Below are 9,565 nucleotides of genomic sequence, written 5' to 3' on the forward strand. Positions count from 1 at the left end.
AGGCAGAGCAGGGAGGCAGTCGCTCTGCCTAATTCAGCAAGGAGATTTACTTGTCCTTGCCCCTGACAGGGGCTCACAGAATGATTCTGACCCTGTCGACCTGCTTGGAAGATGTGGGGTAATATCCTGGATACCTGGGTAATGAGGAAGGGGGCAGGGCTGGATTCTGGGACTCTGAGACCCTTCCCAGACCAGGGGTGGGGTGGGGTGGGGGGCTTGACTGGGTCCCTGAGGGAGGGAACTGGAGGCTCTGGAATGTGGCTGGAGGGTGGGGGGAGGATTCTGTCCTCCCTCCCCGTACAGGAGCTGACTCACCTGTAGATCTTTGCTAAGGCTCTTCTCTCGGCCTAGAACACCCTTCCTGGAAGCACAATGAGCCGGAAGATGCTCAGTATCCTTTCTCATGCTGCCTCTCCTGTCTCTCCTCGGAGCCAGCATCTGGCCACCTCACCTAGCACAGGACGTGGGGGAGGGGAGGGAAAGGGGGCTGGAGCTGGTCTTGGGAGTGAGGCAGGACTAAGGTCAGCAAGGCAGGCCTGGTGGCACAGCGGTTAAATGTGCATGTTCCCCTTTGGCGGCCCGGGGATTGCCGGTTCGGATCCCAGGTGTGGACATGGCACCGCTTGGCAAACCATGCTGTGGTAGGTGTCCCACGTATATAAAGTAGAGGAAGATGGGCACGGATGGGCCCGTCTTCCTCAGCAAAAAGTGGAGGATTGGCAGCAGATGTTAGCTCAGGGCTAATCTTCCTCAAAAAAAAAAAAAAAGCAAGGCAGGCTGGAGCCAAAGGACAGAGGCCTCCAATGCCCCTAGAGAATTCTAAATTCGGCAGAGGATGTGGAGGGTCCCAGGCTTCCCCACATTCTTCTCCCTGCTCTTCCTGTGAGCACTCCATTTTGTCCTGGTCAAGTGGCCAGAGCCTCAGACCATCACTGCAACCCTTCTCTGAGAAACAAGGTAACAGATGGGAGATTAAGGTCTGGATTTCGCAGGCACTTGCCAAAGGGCTGTGGTGCCACCCCTCCTCCAGTGGGGGTCAGGAGCCCAGAAGAGAGTGCCAGGAAGGGAGGCCAGCTTTGCGTCCATCCCTGCAGCTGGAGAGATCTTACCTCTGGAAGGTGCATAGGCAAAGCTGAGCATCTGCTGGCTTCACTGCCATGGATTTAGGCAAATGTCTGCCTGGTCAGCCCTGGGAGGACCTGTCTGTCCTCTTTCTCGCCTTGGGTCCCACCTTGCCCACTGCTGTCCTGCTCTCCACGTCCCACTGGGTCTCTATACACCCTCTCCTCTGGCTCTGGACTAGGGACACAAGATGGCTCCCAGTGCAGCCCCCTCCTCCTGTCCCTGGGAGTCACCATAATGAAGCCCTGCAGAAAGCCACTGCCCCCAATTATCAGAGAGAGAGAGGGGGCTCCTCTCTGTACTCAGCTGTGTTGGGGGGTGGGGGCGTGGAAGGAGCAGAATTCTAACCCAGAACAGCTGGAGTGTAACCCGGTTAGACTGTGGTCGTGTCAGGGCTGTCGTGCTTGGAGGAAGAGCGGGGCACTGTCTGGGCTATGTGCCAGGGAAGGTCCTGGCTGAGGGGCTGGAGCTGGTCCCTGAGAAGAGGAATATTACCCAACCCTTGGCACGGGACCCGAATCCTGTCCTGGAGGTTGTGGATCTTCTAAAGTTCTTTTCTTGAAATCTGTCTTGATTTCAAGCTAGAGTTCCCATTCGGTTTACCTCAGGTATTAGGATGGGTTATTCCAGGCGTTGGGTGGCCTCTGATGGGAGGGAGGCCTGTACAAGGGAGGAGCAGTGAGAGGGGCCAGGTCTCACTCAAATGCAAATTCCAGTAGTGACCCCATCATAGACTGAGCCCCAACCCTGGGCAGACCTGAGCCCTGACCTCCAGCCCTTGACTGAGCTTTCTTGTGAAGTTGTTCCTGATGAAGAGGGACTTGGTGTGGCGGCCAGCCCTGTTGCCAAGTGGTTAGGGCTCCGCTTTGGTGCCTACCTGGGGCTCACCAGTTAGGATCCTGGGCGCAAACCTACGCACCACTCATCAAGCCATGCTGTGGTGGCATCCCACATAGAAGAACTAGAATGACTTACAACTACGTACTGGGGCTTTGGGGAGGGGGAAAAAAAAGAGAGCCTGGGTGAGAAGAGCGAGCATATGCCTGGCTCCCACTACTGGAGCCTGATCCCAGAGCCCTCACCCGTGCTGTTTCTCCCTTTAGGTGTGTTCCGACCCTCATCCCTCATCCCATCCCAGGTAACTCTGGCTTCGACCACTGCTGCTAGGCAGGCCTCAGCCCTGGGAGAATCTCTGGCAGAGGTCCAGGTCTGCTAGAGCCCTGCCCCTGGCTTTGGCTCCAGCCCACCCAGGGCTGGGGGAGCGTCGGAAGGGTGCTGGGGTGGCCAGTGTCCTGGGGCTTGAGCAGCCTTCGCTCTTGGACTACAGCCATCAGAAACCAAATCCTTCTGGCCCTGAGGGAGCCTGGGAAGGGGGGGGCCCTGCCAGGCTGGGCAGGGGTTGGGCAGAGGGTGTTGCTGCTGCTCACATCCCCTCGTGTGGGACACTGACACCTCTGGAAATAGAGTCTTCCTGGCATCATCAGGTCCATCAAGTAAGACTGGGCATCCAGGCAAGGAAGACAGAATGATGGTGCCAGAGTGGGTTGGTTGGCCTGGGGGACTGTGTCATGGGCCCACAGAATAGGGGATGCTTATGGAAGGGCTTGTGGGACAATGAAGGCAATGAAAGCCGGAGGCAGAAGTCACCAAAGATCAAAGCCTTCCTCCCTGCCCTTGGGAGGGCATCACCCCCCCACTGGCCAGGCCTGGACCCTTAACCTCTTCACCCAGAAGGGGCTGGGGGGCAGACGGCAGCCTCTGGGTGTGCAGACAGAGAGGTGCAGGTTTACAGAGCAGAGGAGCCGTGACTGAACAGTGGGAGAAGGGCTGGGCGGGGGAGGTTTGTCTGATCCTGGGATATATGTGTTGGGGTGGGGGCAGGTCACGGAGGAATTTTTTTCCTTAGAGAAGGGGAGCAGTTTGGGAGAAGGGGCATATGCAGGTAGAAGTTGCTGGGTGGTGGTAAGGGGCAGGAGGGGAGGGTGGAGTCTCCAGTCTGATTTCCTGCTGTGAAGGATTCCAGGGATTATCTCCCCACCAGGGGGGTTCTGCTGCCCACCCTGAGTGACCTGGGGCAAGTCACTGACCCTCATGGAGGTCACACATAGGCCAGGAGCCTGATGGGAGAGGCTTTGGAAGAGCTGAAAACTTCCTGTGGCTCCCAGAGGTGAGGTGTGGAGCACCCCCAAGCCAGCTCCCATGAAGGCACCAGCCGCGCACCATTCCAGGCCCTCAGGCAGCTTGAAGCTTCTTAGGGCCGCCCCAGCCCTTCTGCTGTGTCTGTCGGGGTGTGGGCAGGGGAGGGAAGCAGGGTGGGAGGGAAAAAGCAGGAATGGCTGTAGCAAGGACCAAAAGGAGGCTCCCGTGGAGAGTCCAACTGTTCTGCGTCTGCCCCACCTCTTGGGCTGGATGGGAAGGACCCCTCTATCCAAAGCCCACTCAATTCCATACTCAACATCCCAAGTCTGGGCCTTTGAACAGGATTCCACAAGGGCCCGGTGTGGGTAACAAGCTGAGGGCTGTTCTCTGATCTGCCCTCCTCCACACTCCCTACCCGGCCTGATGGAATGGCACTGAACTGCCTCAGGAGCTGGGACAGGGGATGGGGTGTGGCTGCTAATGTCACTGCCTCCCACTAAGTCCCATCCCACCTGGGCTCACAGAGCTCCTGCCGTGGTTAGCACCTCCGCCATCATTACAACTCTACTGTGACTGCCCCTGTCACACAGCCACCCTACCCATCACCAGCACCACCAACACCCCCACCCCACCGGGACCATCACCACCATTGAGACTCTCGCCATCTCCATGAAGAGCACCCCAGCTCACACCTGAAGACGGGACAGGACTGGTGTGTGTTTGTTTTTTAAAGATTGGCCCTGAGCTAACATCTGTTGTCAATTTTCTTTTTCCTTCTTCTTCTCCCCAGAGCGCCCCAGTACACAGTGGTATATTCTAGTTGTAGGTCCTCCTGGTTGTGCTGTGTGGGACGCCACCTCAGTGTGGCTTAATGAGCGGTGCCATGTCCACTCCCAGGATCCGAACCTGCGAAACCCTGGGCTGTGGAAGTGGAGCACGTGAACTTAACCACTCGGCCATGGGGCCAGCCCCTAGACAGGACTTTAATTCTTCCTCAATAGGTTTCCAGGTCCATAACCTCTCAGGCCATGGGGCAGATGTAAGGTCCCCATTCAACAGGGTCTGTAGCCCAAGAGGAGGAAGTCTTTGCTGGAGGCCAGTAGGCGGGTCGGCGCAGCAGGGCCTCATGCCTGAGCTGTGCAAAGGGGCCAGGCAGAGCAGCTCAGGGGTAGCTGGGGGCTGTTGGCTAACCACAATTCACAGCTGGGCAACGATTCCTTTCTTGAAGGGGGCGCTGAGAAGGTGCATTTGCATCTGTTGCCTGATTCTGGAGACTTGGAAGCCTGAGGAAAAGCCTTCAGCATGGGGGGCGATGGCTTACAGCTGCTCGGATTCTCCTGGCTGGTAAGTGGAGGTGGGGCAGGCTGGCCTTGGGGATGTGTCCTACACTTCACCCATTCTCCTGGCGGGGTAGGGTGTTGGGGGTCCTCCTCCTCAGTGAACTCCCATGGCTTCCACATCAGGGCTGACCTTCCTTGTCCTCATGTTAGTCTGGCTTTGGTCAGCCTGGGGATCCTGAGACAGGACCAGGATCCCCTCCTCAGTCCCCTAGGCTTTGGGCTCCCTGAGGGTACCCAGTGTCACCCATTTGGAAGAACCTGGCGTGGGGCTGGCCCTCCCAAGGGGCTCAGTGCACACTTGTAGACAGGTGTGGCATTAACCCCAAGGCTTTCAGAGATGCCCTCCCACACACGCATGCACCTCCCTCAAGAAGCATCCTGTGCTCTGGGAATGTGGTAAGGTAATAGCCTTGTTCCCTGATGGAGGGTTGAGTAGCAATTCCCAGGGCCCTTGAGCTTCCCTGGCAGAGAAGACTTCCCTTGTGGAGGAGGCCTGCAGTGGGGTGGACTGGGATGGGAGAAAAGAGGGGGACCCTTAGGTATGCCCCTTTACCCTCAAAGTCCCCCTTCCCCCTTCCTGGGTGGCAAGGCATGGTCCCCCTGTCTCTGGTGGGCTAGGACCAGAGAGGAGAGGCTTCTGCCCAGGGTAGCTCAGTGATTTGGTGGCAGAGCTGGGGCCAGGGTTTGCTTTTTTTTTTTTGAGGAAGATTAGCCCTGAGCTAACTACTGCCAGTCGTCCTCTTTTTGCTGAGGAAGACTGGCCCTGAGCTCACATCCATGCCCATCTTCCTCTACTTTATATGTGGGACACCTACCACAGCATGGCGTGCCAAGCGGCGCCATGTCCGTACCTGGGATCCAAACAGGCGAACCCTGGGCCGCCGAGAAGCGGAAGGTGCGAACTTAACCGCTGCGCCACCAGGCCGGCCCCTGGGGCCAGGGTTTGGATCTCCTCAGGCCCCCTAAAGGAGGGAGGTGGCAGGGAGGCAGGTGTCTGAGAGGCTGTGGGCCAGTCCCACCCGACAGGGTGGCTGGCAGAACAAGCTTCTCCTGGTTTGCAGCTGTCCTGGTGGTCTCGGCTTCTGCCCTGCCCCTTCTTCCTGCTCACAGAGGCCTGAACGGTCTCCCTTGGCCTCTGGCACATCTGCTTTGCGAGGCAGCAGAGAGAAGATAATCCTGTCATTGAAACCCTTGGTGTCATTCCTTCTCGGAGCCTCTCCCTCAGCTGAGAGGGCAGGGGGCACTCCTGGCATAAGAACCTCCGGGGACCAGGAAGCTCCTCTAGCCTTGCCCCAGGCTTTGGGTCCCCACTCAGACCAGCCTGCCCATTTGGGAACTGCTGGGGCCTCAGGCAGGGCTACACCAAGACCAGTTGTATCATCAGTGGCCAAGCCTGCAGCCCACAGGGTCCCCAAGTCCCAGCCAGCGTCCGATGTGTCTGGACCTGCAGAGAAGATCTTGGTCCCTGGCTCTCCAGAGATTGCTGCCACAGCACTGTAGCAGGCTTCTCCTGGCCCAAGGCATCTTGGGGTTGGGCCAAAGTCCAGTGAGCTTCCTGGCTTGTCCGTGACAGTCTGTGCTCCTGCCCCTGCAATCCTGAGGATATCTGTTACCTCTGGGCCAACCTGGCAGCCAGCTGCACCCACATCTGGATCCCTCAACTGCTGGCCTGGCCCATGGGCAGGCCCACCTCCAGCCCCAAGGCCTGTAAGCCATCTACATCAGCAGCAAGCACCGTCAGGCCTGGGGCTTCCACACTTCTATCTCCAAGGGCCCCAGAGAAGGCTGTGTCCTCAGCACCCCAGGGCCCACTTGTGTCTACATTGATGGATAACACGTTAGCTGCCACAGAGCCTCCTCTCTCTGTAGCTCCAGGGTGGTCAGGCTGGACACGGACTCTCAAGCCCTCACAGTGGCCTCAGGGTCACCCAGAAATAGTCTCATGTCCAGTCTGGGCCCAGGGCCCTGTGGTCCTTTAATGTCGCCATTGCCTTCTACAGCACCCTCTTCACAGTCATCATCTCTGTCACTGCCACGATTGTCCCCACTCTCATCCCCATCACCCGCACTTCTGTGTTTGTCACCAATACCTTCCTCACCACCACCATTTCAGTCAACATCACCAGTCCTGGCCCCAATTTCCTCCTTCATCCCCAGAGCCAAAACCTCTCCGGACCCTTCTGTGTCTGTGCTCCCCACCACAGGCACAGGCCTTCTCATCAACGCTTCCAGCCTCCAACCTGCCCTGCCTCTCTAGATGGTTCCAGGTCCGGCTACTCTTCAGTGGACAGTCCAACCTGGGCCAGTGGTCCTTGCCAGCCGAACCCCCTTGACCACCCTCTCCCTCAGATGTGACTCCAGCCTTCCCTCTGGCTGTCCGAGAGTCCCTGGTGGTGCTGCCCCCGCCCAGTCTTCTTCCCTGCCTCATCCTGGCCAGGCTGCCTCCTTGCAGGATTCAGGAGCCTCCTCCCCAGGACCCAATTGTGTGACCTGCTCCATGACTTTCAGGATCAGCATTGAAGCCTTCTCCGCAGTGCTCAGGAACCCTGCCTCCCTGGAGCACCAGCTGAGAGAAAACCTCCGACACCAGGCATGGGCTGCTTCCAACACCTCCTTAGGAGTCTGCCCCCAGCCTGTCCCCAGCCTGGCCTCGCCCACTCACCTTCTGAGCATGCCAGGCCTCTGGACCACCTCACATCCCCTACTCCCTCTCTGCCTGGAGAAGGCTGATTCCTCGGGGAGGCCTCCCCTGATGACTCAGACCCCTGACCTTGCAGAGTCAGCATTCCTTCCTCTGTCTTTCCCACACTGTCCTACCTGAGCCTACCGCTACCACCAGACCATGAGCCCTCTGAGGGCTGCTGGGCCCAGAGCTGGGAACTTACAGAGGCTCTGGGATTGTTGAATAAATAAGAGAATGACCGAACAAACACCCACCCCATGCTTCTCCTTGGATGTGGGGAGGAGCATGTGGGCTGTAAGGTAGGAACCTAAGTAGAAAACAGACCCTGGGGCCTGCCCGGTGGTGCAGTGGTTAAGTGCGCACGTTCTGCTTCGGTGGTCCAGGGTTCGCCGGTTCAGATCCCGGGTGTGGACATGGCACCACTTGGCAGGCCATGCTGTGGTAGGCGGCCCACATATAAAGTGGAGGAAGATGGGCATGGATGTGAGCTCAGGGCCAGTCTTCCTCAGCAAAAAGAGGAGGATTGGCAGCAGTTAGCTCAGAGCTAATCTCCCTCAAAAAAAAAAAAGTAAAATTTAAAAAGAGAAAAAGAAAACAGACCCTGTGCCTTGCGTTGCTCCAGAGGAAGGGAGAGCCCAGGCAGAAATCCTTCCAGGGAGCAGGTGTGGAGAGAGGAGTCTCCTGGGGTGGAGACCTCGTCCACCCGGGAACTGAATGAGGATTCAGTGTGTGTCTGCCTGGCACCCTCTGCCGGAGCACCATCAGGGACCAGCAGGCCCTCTCTGCCTGCAGAGTGATGCAGGGTCCCCGCAGCCAAAACCAACCCGCCTCCAGCCTCGGAACCACGGACAGAGAACATGCCCTGGCCTCTTGCCTGTCATTCAGGGGACCACTGTATCTGAGTCTCTGTTCATTAGTTCATTCATTCATTCAGTTAATTCATTTGTTCATCCAACTAACTGAGTGCCTACTGTGCCAGACACTGTGCTGGGGGAACAACAGTGAGCAAAACAGGCATGGCCTCTGCCGGAGGAACCTGCAAGCTGGAGCGGGGGGGAGACAGAAAGACGAATGATCCAACAAATCCAGATGGAACTGTGTTGGTGACAAGGCACAGAAAGGAGATGTCACAGACAAGATAAGCAGAAGACGGATTCAATTGCTGGGGGGAGGGGAGAAAGGGGAATTTTACGTTTTTTTGGTTTTGTGTTTTTTTGGGGAAGACTGGCCCTGCGCTCACATCCGTGCCCATCTTCCTCTGCTTTCTATGTGGGACGCCTACCACAGCATGGCGTGCCAAGAGGTGTGTAGGTCCGCACCCAGGATCTGAACCGGCGAACCCTGGGCTGCCAAAGCAGAGTGTGTGACCCTAACTGCTGCGCCACCGGGCCGGCCCCAGAAAGGGGAATTTTAACTGGGGTGGAGAGAAGGCAGCCAGATGAAATGGGCAGGGGCTTTCTGGGCAGAGGGAACAGCCTGTGCAACGACCCTGAGGTGAAAAGGTGGACTGAGGCTGAGACTGAGGCCAAGGGCACGGGGGAGAGGGGTGTATGGAGAGCCACCTGAGCCAGCGGACGGAAGAATGGGAGATGGGGAGGTGGTGGTGGTGGTGGGGGCTGTCATCCAGGTGAGAGCGGATCAGCATTGGGCCAGGGTGGCAGCTGTGGGGATGCAGGACAGTTGAACTGCAGAGCGATTTTCAAGAAAACAGCAGAAGGAAAGGCCAAGGAAGGCAGTGTGTTTGTGCGGCAGCTGGAGCCACGCTGCAGTTTTCAGTCGAGAGTGATTAGCAGGTGTTCTCTGGCGGCCGTGTCGGGGATCGCTTGGGCAGCCTGGGCAGTTCAGGTGGTCAGGGAGGAGGCCATTGCAGGGGCCAGGCCAGAGACACTGAGGGTGGGCGAGGGTGAGCTGATGCTGCTGAGAAGTGGGGGCACGCATGATGGCCCTCAAATGCCTCTGCCCATCCTCAGCTCCAGCCCGGCTATCACAAGGCCTCTCCAGCTTTGAGGGCGTTGGCGTCCTGCTCTTCAGGTGAGTGACCCAGGTGCCGGGGTCCAGCCCCAGCTGAACAGGGTCTCCTGAGGGATGGACGGTGTTGGCGAAGGAGGAGGCAGTGAGACAAGGAGTTTGGTGTCCAAGTCTAACTTTATTTTGTGTATGTATGATTTATATAGGGCTCAGGGTATGCAAGGATGATTTCATGAAACAGTCCCAGTACATATTTTTGACTCGCGTAAGCGGGTTTTTGCAAGGTAGACAATAGTCCTAAGAGTAATTGATT

At 57.6% G+C, this 9,565-nt stretch overlaps 1 long non-coding RNA gene across 6 annotated transcripts in view; it reads left to right on the forward strand.

The window, feature by feature from the left end:
• The window catches only part of LOC103552331 (uncharacterized), a 22,744-nt gene extending 15,213 nt beyond the window's left edge, over positions 1-7,531 (forward strand). For 4 of the 6 annotated variants that reach the window (XR_011526871.1, XR_011526867.1, XR_011526872.1 and 1 more), the window contains 2 exons: positions 4,490-4,605; positions 5,663-7,531. This is a non-coding gene — a long non-coding RNA (uncharacterized lncRNA). Of the gene's footprint in view, positions 1-4,489; positions 4,606-5,421; positions 5,497-5,662 lie in introns of all 6 variants that reach the window. The other 2 variants (XR_011526869.1, XR_011526870.1) reach the window with 2 other exon arrangements.
• The last annotated feature ends 2,034 nt before the right edge of the window (positions 7,532-9,565 follow it).

Source organism: Equus przewalskii, chromosome 1 (genome assembly GCF_037783145.1).
Source record: "Equus przewalskii isolate Varuska chromosome 1, EquPr2, whole genome shotgun sequence".
Lineage (NCBI taxonomy): Eukaryota > Metazoa > Chordata > Mammalia > Perissodactyla > Equidae > Equus > Equus przewalskii.